The sequence below is a fragment of the Papilio machaon genome, chromosome W (assembly GCF_912999745.1).
Source record: "Papilio machaon chromosome W, ilPapMach1.1, whole genome shotgun sequence".
Taxonomy (NCBI): Eukaryota; Metazoa; Arthropoda; class Insecta; order Lepidoptera; family Papilionidae; genus Papilio; species Papilio machaon.
In genome coordinates, this window is record NC_060015.1 from 7,657,244 (window position 1) to 7,670,631 (window position 13,388).

A 13,388-nucleotide genomic window follows, 5' to 3' on the forward strand; every position below is an offset into this window, starting at 1 on the left:
AAGGATGTCTTGAGTGACTCCAAAAAAAGAATTTCCCGATATTTTTTTCCCGCGTACCGCTTCAACAAAGCGCGGCATCTCTTCAGTCTTAGGTCCATTAGACGAGCATTCAAACGATGTCCTATTTTTCTTCGATATGCACGAAGCCCTAAGTCTTCATAAAAAGCTACAAAAAACATACCAATATTATAGTCATATAATTTTAAATTACTCTGTATATCATTACAGTGAACACTACATGTAAAACTACTTAATATTAAACTATTTTGATTGTAATTTCTAAGAAACAAAATTTACATGGGACAAATTAAAAAGCATACTCTTTAAAATCAACGGGATAAGAAAGTATCAAATATTTAAAAACACAGCATATACCAGAATTAAAAACTCCTTTTGAAATCTGTTGAAAATAGTATAAAAATGTGAATTGTTTCATTTATATACATTATACATACTATAATTTATTTCCCCTAAATTCAGGGTAATTTTTACAACAAGATGGTGGTATTATTTTTACGGGTAATAACCAACCAATTTGAAAAGAAGTTTAATATGGCCGCTTGTTTCCCAGATCTACAGTATATTATTTGACACAAATGACATCTGCGTTTGGGCGCATAATGTTCGAAAAATACTATTTTATTTTAGCTAATTTTACCCGTATTTTAACATATTAGTTATTACAAAGACTGTAAAAAACAACTAGTTTGTATTTTCTTCGTTATTTTGTATGAATACATGTGAATAAGTGCGTAGTTTCAGTACTTACGATTGAAAGGTTATGTTTTTCTCTTTTCGCTGACTACGGCTTTTACAACCAACAATACAGCAGTATACCATGTTTTATACACTTGATCTCACTAAAACTGTAATATCAAAATATTTTTGCACAATTACAGCCACTAAGTACTCACAATTTTCGAAAAATAGCACGAATGTCAAACTTTGTTAGGGACAACCTAGGTTGTTTGTAGGGGACAACCTTTGTTCCAAACAAACTCCAAAGCCTGGTACGCAGAAAGGGACAGAAGATAGTTATCCCTGTCTTTGTCACGTCACAGGAATTGGGTATAACTGTATCTCTCTCACTCACGGTATTATTATTACCGTGTCATAGACTTGTTCATCTGAGTAAACGAGGCACAAACCATAAATGACAGAATAATCTGTTGACCAATAAGAGACCAGGTGAGCTGACCAATCAGGGAAGTGGTCATGAATTATCGGGCCGTGCAATATCACCCCCGTACCGTTAATGTACAGCCAAATAATTCGTGTCCAAGTAAAGCACGGCCTAATATTCCGTGACCAGTGGTCGCCAATTATCAGGTCGTACATTATCGTGGCTGTACAATATCGGTACGGTCTGGATAATGTACAGCCACGATAATGCACGACCTGATAATGTACGGCCCAATAATTCATGTACAAACAAAGGTTTGTTTGTACATGAATTATTGGGCCGTGCATTATCGGGTCGTACAATATACGGACTCAAATTGCTTCATTTTTTCGCAACTGTATCAAAAATAGTTGTTTAGTACACGTGTGAAACTGTCATTACAACTTGTTCCAACTGTCAACTTGTAGACATTTGTCGGAACTCTGCACTCTGCTTTAATAATAATAATAATAATCAATTTATTTGCCAGAATATGGTACAAATGGTGTTACATGATTAGACGAACAAACATATTCTGCCACGTATCATCATCATCATCATCATCAGCTCACTATACGTCCCCACCGAGGGGCTCGGAGCCTACCCCAAGTTAGGGGTGACTAGGCCATAGTCAACCACGCTGGCCAAGTGCGGGTTGGTTGACTTCACACATATCATTGAATTTCTTCTCAGATATGTGCAGGTTGCATCACGATGTTTTCCTTCACCGTAAGAACGTCGGGTAAATGTACATGTGTAAATCGAAAATCGAAAAACACATTGGTACATGGCGGGATTCGAACCCTGGACCTGCAGATTGCAAGTCCAGTGCTTAACCCCTGAGCCACCGACGCTCTACCTGCCACGTATGGCATGCAAATATTATATTGAATGCTAATTTAACCTTATTATATAAAATCATATTAGTAGGATTATTTTAGTCATTAATTATTTATTTATTATTAGGTCAACATTTTGTAAATTGTCAGCTAGGAAGTGTTCAACACTATAATAGCATTTATCCAACAGAAAATTAAATAATTGATTTTTAAACCGTGTAAAAGGCAATTGGATAATATTTGAAGGTAAATTATTAAATATCATGATACACATACAATAAACATTTTCCTTAAATAATTTTAGCTTTATCTGAGGTAAACGCAGTCTATTTTTATGTCTACATCGGCTATATGTACTATCGCTAAATGTTTCAAAAAATTGAGGGTGTTTTTTCACAAAGATACATATTTCTAAGATGTATAGGCAGGGCAATGGTAAGATTTTATGTATTTTAAAAAGTGGTTTGCAACTATCTAAGAAGTGAGTACCACATATTGCTCTGATACATTTTTTCTGAGCTTTGAAAACTTTACCTGCCTCTACTGAATTACCCCATATTATTATTCCGTATCTCAGAATTGATGATATGTAAGCGTGGTAGGCTATCAGTGCAGTGTTTATGTTAACTATTTGCTTTATCCTCTTTAGTACATAGACAAATCGATCTGTTTTATTGACAATTTTCTCTATATGTGGTTTCCAACTGCAATGTTTGTCCACGGTTATACCCAAAAATACACAATCGCTAACACTTTTTTTTTTTTTTTTTGTTGACGCGGGGAATGCATTTACGCACTTCGCCGTCCGTGCTGCGGGGGCAGCAGGGACGGTTTCGTGTGGGACTCGCCGGCCGCAGAAGGCGACCGGAATACCCACTAAACCCTGCGGTGTTCTCCTTCGCCTGACCGGGCCGTGGCATCTACGTTAGTTTATCCACGACCCGGCTAGGGGAGCCCCTTGGTAGGGGCTCGACACGTGTAGGGAGGGGCTGGATGTAACACCCCCTCCCATCACCCTGTGATGCCCTCCCTCGGAACACACGAGAGAGGGCATCCGCCACATTCGTTGCAGCAGATCCCCCGACCTGCCGCGCGTGGCCACCTCAAATTGGTTGAAGGGCCGCGGCGTACCTTGTACGCCGGCGGCCCCTCGCTGGGGCCCTGCGGGGCGGCAGCGTTTCGCTGGCGCGTTCGCGTTCCCGCAGGGCTTCTCTCTTGGCCGCCATCACCTCGCGTGCAAACGAGGCGACGGCGGCCCAGCTCTGCTCGCTGCCGGCCATCGATCTAACGACGGCCGGCAGCGACAGATCGCGTCCTATTGCGCCAGTGAGTGTGGCGCGTTCAGCGTCCCAGGCCAAGATCCGACTCAATTCCCACAACTTCACACAGGTAACGGCCAAAACAGCCGTGCCCTGTGAGAAGCTGCGTCAGGAAGTAAGTCGGCTCCCGGTGCTTCGCCTCCACCCACTGGCGCAGGACAGGGCGGACAGCCTCGACGAGCCGCCTGCTCACCGAGGTGTCCGCCAACCTCTCCTCCCATCGCCGGAAGAGATCGTCACGTCCTTCCTTCCTCCAGCGTACGATCTCTTCCGGGAGGGGTTCTACACCTCTTTGTCGCATCAGGGCCCTTCTCCGGTAAACCTCCGCCAGGACCCCGGCTTCGAGGTCCCAAGGGAGGCTCCCGGAGATGAGGCACGCCGCCTCGTACGAGACGGTGCGATACGCTCTGGAGGCCCGCTGAGCCATGGTCCGTTGCGCACGTCGCAACAGGACCATGTTATCCTTGCTCAGGGGCCTCGACGCCCAAATGGGCGCTCCGTAGAGCGCCTTAGAGCGCACCACACCGTCGTATAGGCGACGGCATACACCGCCCGCCCCCCCACAGTTGGGGAGCAGCCTGGCGAGCATTCCCGCATACTTCACCAGCTTTGGTGCAAGTATCCGGAAATGCTCACCGACAATCGCTAACACTTGAAAGTTGATTATTTTTGTAGTGAATGTTTAATTCGGTTGTGTGTGATTGCAGTGTTTGAAATTGTATAATATTAGTTTTATTCATATTTATTTTAAGATTATTTTGTTCTAACCAGTTAATAGCCTTATCTAAGGTACTAGTAATTTCTTTTTCTAAGTGTGCTTGGTTTTCACATTTTATTATTAATGTAGTGTCATCAGCAAAAAGTATACAATCTTTGTTAACTGCATCAGGGAGGTCATTGATGTATATGAGGAAAAGAAGCGGAGCTAATATACTTCCCTGAGGTGTGCCACAATTGTTTTGTCTAAAATTAGATCTGAAAATTTTTTGTTCGCATTGATTAGTTTTTGTTATTTCTACACATTGTTGTCTATTCTCTAAATAGCTTTTTATCCATTCATTAGCTTTCCCGCGTATACCGTAAGAGGAAAGCTTTAGTAGAAGAGTTTTATGGCATACAAAATCGAAAGCTTTTGTCATGTCTAGGAATATACTACAGACTTTAGTTCTATGATTAAGACTCTCAGTTATCTGTTTAATCAGTGAAAAACATGCTAAAGTAGTGGAGCTATTTTTCCTAAATCCAAATTGTTCCTGTTTAAGTAAGCTACATGACGTCATGAAGTGTTCCACCTTATAGTACATAACCTTTTCAAAGATCTTCGACAATATAGGTATTAATGTTATCGGGCGATAGTTGCCCATTTCAGTCCCGTTAGGCAAGAAGATAGCATAAAGTTCTCTTAATGTTAACATTATTCAAGATCTGATATCAGAAATGATAACCAAAAAGTCAACATAAAGTTAACATAAAGTTAACATAAAGCTCTCTTATGAGCCATCTAGTGCCATCTTTTAGAGATCATTAAAAAGATATCATTAACATTTTCTAGAGATCATAAAGTTAACGTTTTTATGTTAAAATTAAGAGGCTAGTGTAAAATTAAAATTGACATGGAAAATAGGTTTAATTATTGTTTATTTGATAACACAATGAATAGTAACGATATTCCATACCAATATAAATAATCTTATTATTAAAATTACAAATACTTTTACGGCTCAAGTAATGATATAGGAGTTTTAAATGTTGGTGGTAGTTGCTGATCCTTTTGGCTCACGTACGTGGCAGCTAGCATTGGTATATTATTTATTCCGCTATCTGAAAATAAAGTGTTTTATTAATAAGGAACAAAATAATCTATATATATAAAAGAAAGACGTGTTAGTTACACTATTTATAACTCAAGAACGGCTGAATCGATTTGACTGAAAATTGGTGGGCAGGTAGCTTAGAACCAGGAAACGGACATAGGATCATTTTTACCCCGTTTTCTATTTTTTATTCCGCGCGGACGGAGTCGCGAGTAAAAGCTAGTCTATATATATAAAAGAAAGACGTGTTAGTTACACTATTTATAACTCAAGAACGGCTGAATCAATTTGACTGAAAATTGGTGGGCAGGTAGCTTAGAACCAGGAAACGGACATAGGATAATTTTTATCCCGTTTTCTATTTTTTATTACGCGCGGACGGAGTCGCGGGTAAAAGCTAGTTATATATAATTGAACAACTTTATTTGTTACATACCCTCATTATCAGAAGAACTTGACGATGATATTATTAGGTCCTTACATATGAAATTGGCGTTTTTCGTACTGGCCACTTTAATCACGAATTTCTGCTCTTTGGTAAGGAATTCCAAATTCAAATTTGTGCAGCTATAGACTCATGTATTTGTGGTTCGATGACCGTCATTCATTTGTTTTTTTTCTTCTATTTTTTTCTGTTTGCGTCACTCATTTTACAAAATGGAAAACTTAAAATATCGCATTATTTACGAGTACGAGTTCCGCCGTGGCACTAGTGCTGCGGAAACGACTCGAAGGGTGAATGATGTGTATGGCGGTCGTGTTGCAAAAGAAAACACAGTTCGTTTTTGGTTCCAACGTTTTCGTTCTGGAAATTTCGATCTGCAGAACAAGCCCCGTGGACGGCCTGAGACTCAAGTTGATAATGAAGAGTTGAAGGCTATTGTGGAAGCGGATCCATCGCAAACTACGTCCGAGTTAGCTGCAGGCTGCGATGTTAGTGATAAAACTGTTTTAATTCACTTGAAGCAAATTGGGAAGATTAAAAAGCTTGAAAGGTGGGTACCTCACGAATTGACTGAAGCAAACCGGCAAACGCGCGTCGACTGTTGCGTTACATTACTAAACCGGCACAATAATGAAGGTATTTTAAACCGAATCATTACCTGTGATGAAAAATGGGTTCTTTACGATAATCGGAAGCGCTCAGCGCAATGGTTGGATCCTGGCCAGCCAGCCAAATCCTGCCCCAAGCGAAAATTAACCCCAAAAAAGTTACTTGTAAGCGTTTGGTGGACTAGTGCCGGTATTGTTAATTACAGTTTTCTCAAATCTGGCCAGACTATTACGGCTGATGTCTATTGTCAGCAATTGCAAACCATGATGGAAAAGCTAGCGGCTAAACAACCTAGGCTGGTCAATCGCTCCACGCCACTGCTGCTTCACGACAACGCTAGACCACACACTGCGCAACAGACGGCTACTAAATTAGAAGAGCTTCAATTGGAAAGTCTAAGACATCCTCCGTACTCCCCGGACTTTGCTCCAACAGATTACCATTTTTTTCGAAATTTGGATAACTTCTTGCAAGGGAAAAAATTCAACTCCGATGGGGCAGTCCAAATCGCCTTCAAAGATTTTATTGATTCCCGTCCGACTGGTTTTTTTAGTAAAGGGATCAATGAACTACCTATGAGATGGCAAAAGTGCATAGAAAATAATGGTTCATACTTTGATTAATTAAATATATTATATTAAAAAATATTCGACTTTTTGTTCCTCCCATACAAAACGCCAATTTCATATGTAAAGACCTAATATCTTCTTTCTACTTTTAGTTTCTATAAAATAAATAAAATTAATATTAGAATTATTATATAAAAAATTTTAGGTAAAGGTAAAACAAATACTATTCATTTTTCTTTTCAATTTTCATGCAATTTTAAATTTTACAATTAAATTCAAACTAATGATCCTTACTTTTTTGTATAGGCGTCGATTCATCTTCTGTATCACAAGAGCGTAAATGTTTATTGCAGTTTCTTTTTCCTTTATCTACCATTTCTAATTTTTTATTTGTTTTAATAGCAGCAAAACCTTCATCATCATTTGTAGACAGTTTTAGGGCATCTAATTCGAATTCACGCGCTTCGTCATATGCCTGTTATAAAAAAATAATGATAGTTTAATTAATTATTATCTCACTATTGATATAAGGGTGAGATACTGCAAATATTTGCATATCCATATTTGAAAGTTAAAGTACAGAAATACATGAAGAGATTATAACCAATTATTCCTGATCAACGAACTACATATTTTACTGTATAGTATAAATAATTTTACCAAATGGACCGCAGAGTTGAACATAATTATAAGTGATCCAATTATCTTTAGGGTTATCAGCTCGAATAATTGGTAAGGTAGGATTTTTTTTTTCGGCCACTTGAAAGTTCGAGATTCTGAATCTACCCATGATGCAGGTACGATTGCAGACGTTTTATCCCAAAAAACTACGAAATACATCTTGTGTTGAATCCTAAAAAAAATATCAAATCAGAAATTGAAAATATTCATTAAATTTTAGGGCATTCTAAATTTTATCAGACACTTTTACAAAGACGATGCTGATAAGTTTTTTTTTATTATGTATGAATTAAATGAACAAAATTGTATACAAATGTTTAAAGTTAGAAATATTTTAAAAAGTAAAATATTTAAACTGCATTTAATTAAAATAGCGACGAGCATCGTCTTACAACAATTTTAAATAATTTAATTAGTTATAAAATATGAAAAAATGTGTTTATAACCTATATTCATACTTACAAGTTTATTTGTTCGGCAATTAAATTCTTGATAACTAACTGAATAATAAGAATCACAAATACTATTAATTATATTTTCAACCAGTATGTTAAGTCAATAATATTACGTTTATGTGTAATAATTGAATAAAAACACTTAGCAATGCCAAAAGAATTACGATGCAATTCACGCTTGTCAACAATCACTCTTTAATGGATGAGTGAGAGGTCCGTATAGAACAAAATGGCCGCTGTTGGTTTTTAAAAGTTTTATTAACAATAAGCCCAGAAAGCAAATTTGTGCTATTCATTGTAACGCGATGTAGCATTTTTCGTTTCCGCGTAATTTTATTCTTACGATATCTCCTAAACTATTAGACAGAATGATATAGTTTCAAGGGCAAATATAATCTACATTAAATTCTCTTGGTAATGAACATATTTATTTACATAAGGGTTAATACTGAACTTGAATAATAGCGTCGGAAATAGGGCAAGAATTTAATTAATGTTTCGTAAAGAAAAAAATGGTTATTGTGAGAAAACTATAAAAGATAGATATATGCTATCGCAGACTTTTATTTAGCACATTTAAAGAGCTACAATTCGCCATACGTCATTTTGATGTAGGTCTTATAGTTTAGCCTACGTAAACGCTGAAAGCAAAAATGTCCCTTGTAGTGTTTGTGTCTATGGAATAGATACAATTCACTGTCTCATGTACCACACTGGAAGGGACAGCTGTCTCTGGGTAGTTGAGTGACGAACGCGGTACGAAGCGGACGTGCGCCTGCGCTCCAGTGTGGTAGTGGTGAGCCAGTGTCTGTCCTTAATCATCTTTAGGGACCCTATGGTCCTACAAATGGCGACGAGGTGAAAAAAAAAAAAAAAACAAAATAGAAAATTGGTAACTATGTCCGTATTTTGCGCCCTAAGTAATAAAATACTTGTGTGTAAATTAAAACATTGCAATCAAGATATTTAATTTGATGCCTAAAAGTAGAGTACAATTATTATAGATTTCATAATAGAAGAAAGATGACAACATGATACGGGGAACATTAGTTTACAGTATTATCCGATTTTATAAGTTGTATACGTGTAAAATAGTAATGATGATTTATTGCAAGCATGCGATATCACTTCCGCCGTCGTTATCTATTTATTATGATGAGTATGAATATTTATCTATTAAAGTTTAGTTCACAAAAATTTTAATTGTCAATAATATTTACAAATTATTACAGCTAACTGTAAAAAATTAATTGTAAAAAAAAGCGATTGAAATTATTGTAAATTATTATACCTTCGAGTACTTACAATATCAATCTTCATAAGTGTAAGGAACGTCAATAAAAGGCGGGGTCAACGGGTGGCCTGATTTATTTGTAAAGATGTTTTAAATCTGTTATATTAATCTACCCACTATTTGGTCATCAAATATTCTCTGTAACGAGACACACCAAATGCTACAATAAGTATCAACTGACATATTTATTTTGTTCAGAAATAATTATATTTCTGGCAAAGGTATTTGTGAATCTTCTTCAACGAACCGTTCTAGGATCTAAGACAGTGTCATACGAAATATGGGTCTATTATCTATTAACTGCAACTAAGTATTTCACGTAAAATGACAAGTACAGGCCGTATTTTGAAAATCGGCTATCATTTTAACTAAAACTAGCTTTTACCCGCGACTCCGTCCGCGCGGAATGAAAAAAAAAAAAAAAAAGTAAACGGGGTGGAAATTATCCTGTGTCCTATTCCTGGTTCTGGGCTGCCTGCCAACCAATTTTCAGTCAAATCGATTCAGCCGTTCTTGAGTTATGGGTGGTGTAACTGGCACGACTTTCTTTTATATATATAGATAATACAGATATGTAGTGTTCTGGATTTCCATTAAATTGGTGATATATCTTCGTCTATTTTGGATATCCATTAAATTGGATATATGAATGCATAAATAGGTAAACCTAATAAGGTAAGGTAAAATAGTATTGAAAAGTATACATTTATAATTTGGATTTCTATTAAATTAGAGATATTCTAAACTATTTTATTACGTTGTACAAAATGAAATTCATTAGATTGAATTTAATGTGTCTCGGACTTCTTTTAAATAAGAAGCATTAGTAAAAACAAAAGAACTTTTATTAAATTGAAGGTATTTTAGATTTTAGATTTAAATCGAACATTTTCAGTAGGAAGCAGCTGATATTGCAACGACTGCTAAAAAGAGAGGTACATTATTACAATAGCGAAGATAATTTGTTTGTTTACAACAAAAAAAAGTATACGCTAAAACGAGAAAAAATGAAGAAAGAGATAGAATAATTGTGTTAGTGTAATTATGATTTTTGCGTATATCGAAAGATTGTTTTAAAATTAATAGAATGTCGTTGAAAATAAGTCAAAACATATTCTTACTAATTGACTATAACGATTTTATAGGTGATAAGAAAGATAGAAGACATCACCCGCAATCGGTTGTTTTCGTTATGTCGTGGTCATGTGACGTACACTCTGTACACTGAGAGCAATTTAACTTTATTTAACATATAACATTAGATCCGACGATATATCAGTAGATGCTAGAAGTTATCGATGGCATCTCAGTTGTATAGTTTGATGCGTTGAGATGTGTCACTGGATTGGTTATATAGTTTATTTATCAATGTTACAATAAGTTCCCTCTGATGTTAAGAAGTGTTATTGATAAACCTATGTTAATAAATAAAAAAGTAGTTAATACTAAAGTCTGTTCGTGGGTCCTTAGCAAAATATATATATATATATTACCAAATTATACGTAAAATTAAATGTTCAATTGTGGGAGCATGAGCAAATGAATATACGGGTGCAAATAGTAACAGATACATGTAAATACTGCACAAAAGTTTTGATTATTTTCTTTTGAATATTACCAGGTCTCACAGTTTAATAGAAAATTTGTGTTGTCTAAATTTAGTTAACTCTAATTCCGTGACGTCGGAATGTCGATAAAAAAAAATGACTGAAAAGGTCATTTGTCCATCATTGTCAGTGTAGTATACAAGTGTGTGTAACTAGTGCACGCTGTCATGTGTATTGTACAGGCAGTAGTACATCGGCCCAATCGTCTAAGTTTTATTTGAATTTAAAATATAACTAAACTATAGATAGGTTTAGCGTTCGTCCGTGATTTCGTAAGCGCGGAAAAAATATAGCCTAGGTTCTATTGATAGTCTCGACAAAATCGGTCCATGCGATTCGGAGATTATTCATATGGCCATTTGCCTGATTGTCCCTTATAATATAAACAAAAATTAACTTTAACTGTCAACTTTAAATTGCGTTGAATGTTTATTAATTGGAGGCTTTAACGATTAACGAAGTTACATTTTTATTTAACGAATTAAAGATTAACGAAGTTAACTTTTGCTTAACTGTGCCCACCTGTGACCAGGACCATAACAGGTTCACAAATTATTAACATCCTGAAGGAACTCTTTAGTCGACTGGGCTATCCACATTCAGTCACTGCAGATTGTAAATGAGCCAGCAGTTTGTAAATGAAGAGTTTAAAACTTTTTGTGAAGATTGCAACATTAAACTTTTAGTACTGTTCCATATTGGCCGCAAATGAATGGGGAAGTTGAGCTTCAAAATAAAGATATCTTAAAGTGCCTTAGAATCAGTGCAAGCGAAAAAAAAAAACACGAATATAAGAGAAACATTATATTAGTATTTTATGATGTATAACTGTACTCCTCACTCAGTAACAGGAAAGACCCCTTCAGAACTTTTCTTTAAACGAAAGAATAGGGATAAGATTCGATGCTACATGATATAATTATTATTCGGTTTAGTTTCGACATACAACATTTTTCAATTATTTAATTCAATACTTAATTTTGACATTAAGCTTGAGTGTTGTTGATACGCCGGCTTGATAATACATCATGGCGTCGGTCGGAACGCTGAGTGATTAGTGAATTGATACATACTTAAACCAATGATCTTATGACTTATGATAACATTGATACTTAGTAACAACTGCAATCTAAAAAAAAAAAAAAAAAAGGGAAATGGATTAGCTAAGTGTGCATTTGAATAATGCATAATTATCGTGATTAAATAGTAAATACTTTATTGGCATAGCCGTTTGGTTTATATGAAATTATGCATAATAATGCATATTATTATGCAAAATAATGAAAAAAAAATTAGATTTCAATTTAATTTAAGGTTAATCTATATAGTTTTCTTCGTACTATTCATGGCGATCATAGTATATCTTCGAGGGGAGTTCATTGCAGCCACTGATAGTGACAATGACTCACACTTTTGTTGTTTTGTTTTGTATTTTCTGTACTACAAAATATATCTAAATTATACGTAAAATGTTTGTTAGCAACAAGACCTACCGTTCTCCTATATCAGTTGTTAATTATTGCAGATATCCATTAAGTTGGTTGTACAGTCACATGAACGGAAATGTAAACATTGTTCTTGTTATGACGACATGACTTCTGATGGCGTTGTTCGATGAGTACATCATTTAATCAGATGATGTAAATTTCTTTTAATTTAATTAATTTTTATGACTACCATTAGGTATAAAGATCTTTATTTCTCATAAAAAAAAAAAAAAAAAAAAAGGAGTAGATATGTTCGGAACCGTACCGCCGTGCGTAAACAACTTCTGTAAATCCGTGCTCGTAATTTTATTTTAAAAAAATAGTTATGAGTAATTGCATTTATTTAAAGTAATAGTTATAGTTTTTCTGTGCGTTGTAAGGAAGGTGTAAGTTTAAAGCGTTTGCTTAACACAAATGTTTTGTGAAGTTTTTAAATGTTATTAAACTATGCTGAACAATTATTGATATACCCGAAAAATAAATATGTATATCATACAGGCTTGCGGGTTAATACGTAATATAGATACAGAATACAGGATCAATATAAAGCAAAATAAACCTTAACACAACTATAGAAGAGAATCTAACTTGACAGAAATGACAAAGTTATATATGTAGAAAATATTGAGAGATTATTACAGTTCAGCGATGATATATGATTTAAGTTTATTTTTGAAAGCATTAATACTGTTACAATTCTTTATCTCGTCTGACAGTTGTTAAACATTTGAACGCCTTCGAACGAAATAGTTTTATTCCATAGTTAGTTCGCGGAGTAATAGATTTTAATTTGTGTTTGTTACGTAAGTTATGTTTGTTATCTCTTTTTCGAGTTTAATGTTAGACTTAATGTTTTTATTTGTTATGTTCATTATGAGAGTACAAGTCCTAAATTTAAACATTTGAGTGACATTAAGTAATTTTGTTTGTTATAAAGTTCATTAGTTGGAGTTCGGTAATCAAAAAATTAAATTGGTGGTAATGATTTTCAGTAGTTGTGAATACATTAAATTGGATTAATACAGTGTCAATGAACACAAAGAATTCCATTCAATTGGAATTGAGGTTACCATTAAATTGGAAACACTTAGATTACTATTAAATTGG

General features: G+C 35.3%; 2 long non-coding RNA genes across 2 annotated transcripts; both read right to left on the reverse strand.

Moving 5' to 3' along the window:
• Positions 1–6,885: 6,885 nt before the first annotated feature.
• LOC123723412 lies at positions 6,886–7,488 on the reverse strand. The gene is made up of 3 exons (XR_006756736.1): positions 7,418–7,488; positions 7,052–7,232; positions 6,886–6,912 (listed from the first exon to the last, which is right to left on the reverse strand). It is a non-coding gene; the product is annotated as an uncharacterized LOC123723412 (long non-coding RNA).
• Positions 7,489–7,531: 43 nt separating this feature from the next.
• LOC123723413 lies at positions 7,532–7,934 on the reverse strand. The gene is made up of 2 exons (XR_006756737.1): positions 7,901–7,934; positions 7,532–7,610 (listed from the first exon to the last, which is right to left on the reverse strand). It is a non-coding gene; the product is annotated as an uncharacterized LOC123723413 (long non-coding RNA).
• Between the last annotated feature and the right edge of the window lie 5,454 nt (positions 7,935–13,388).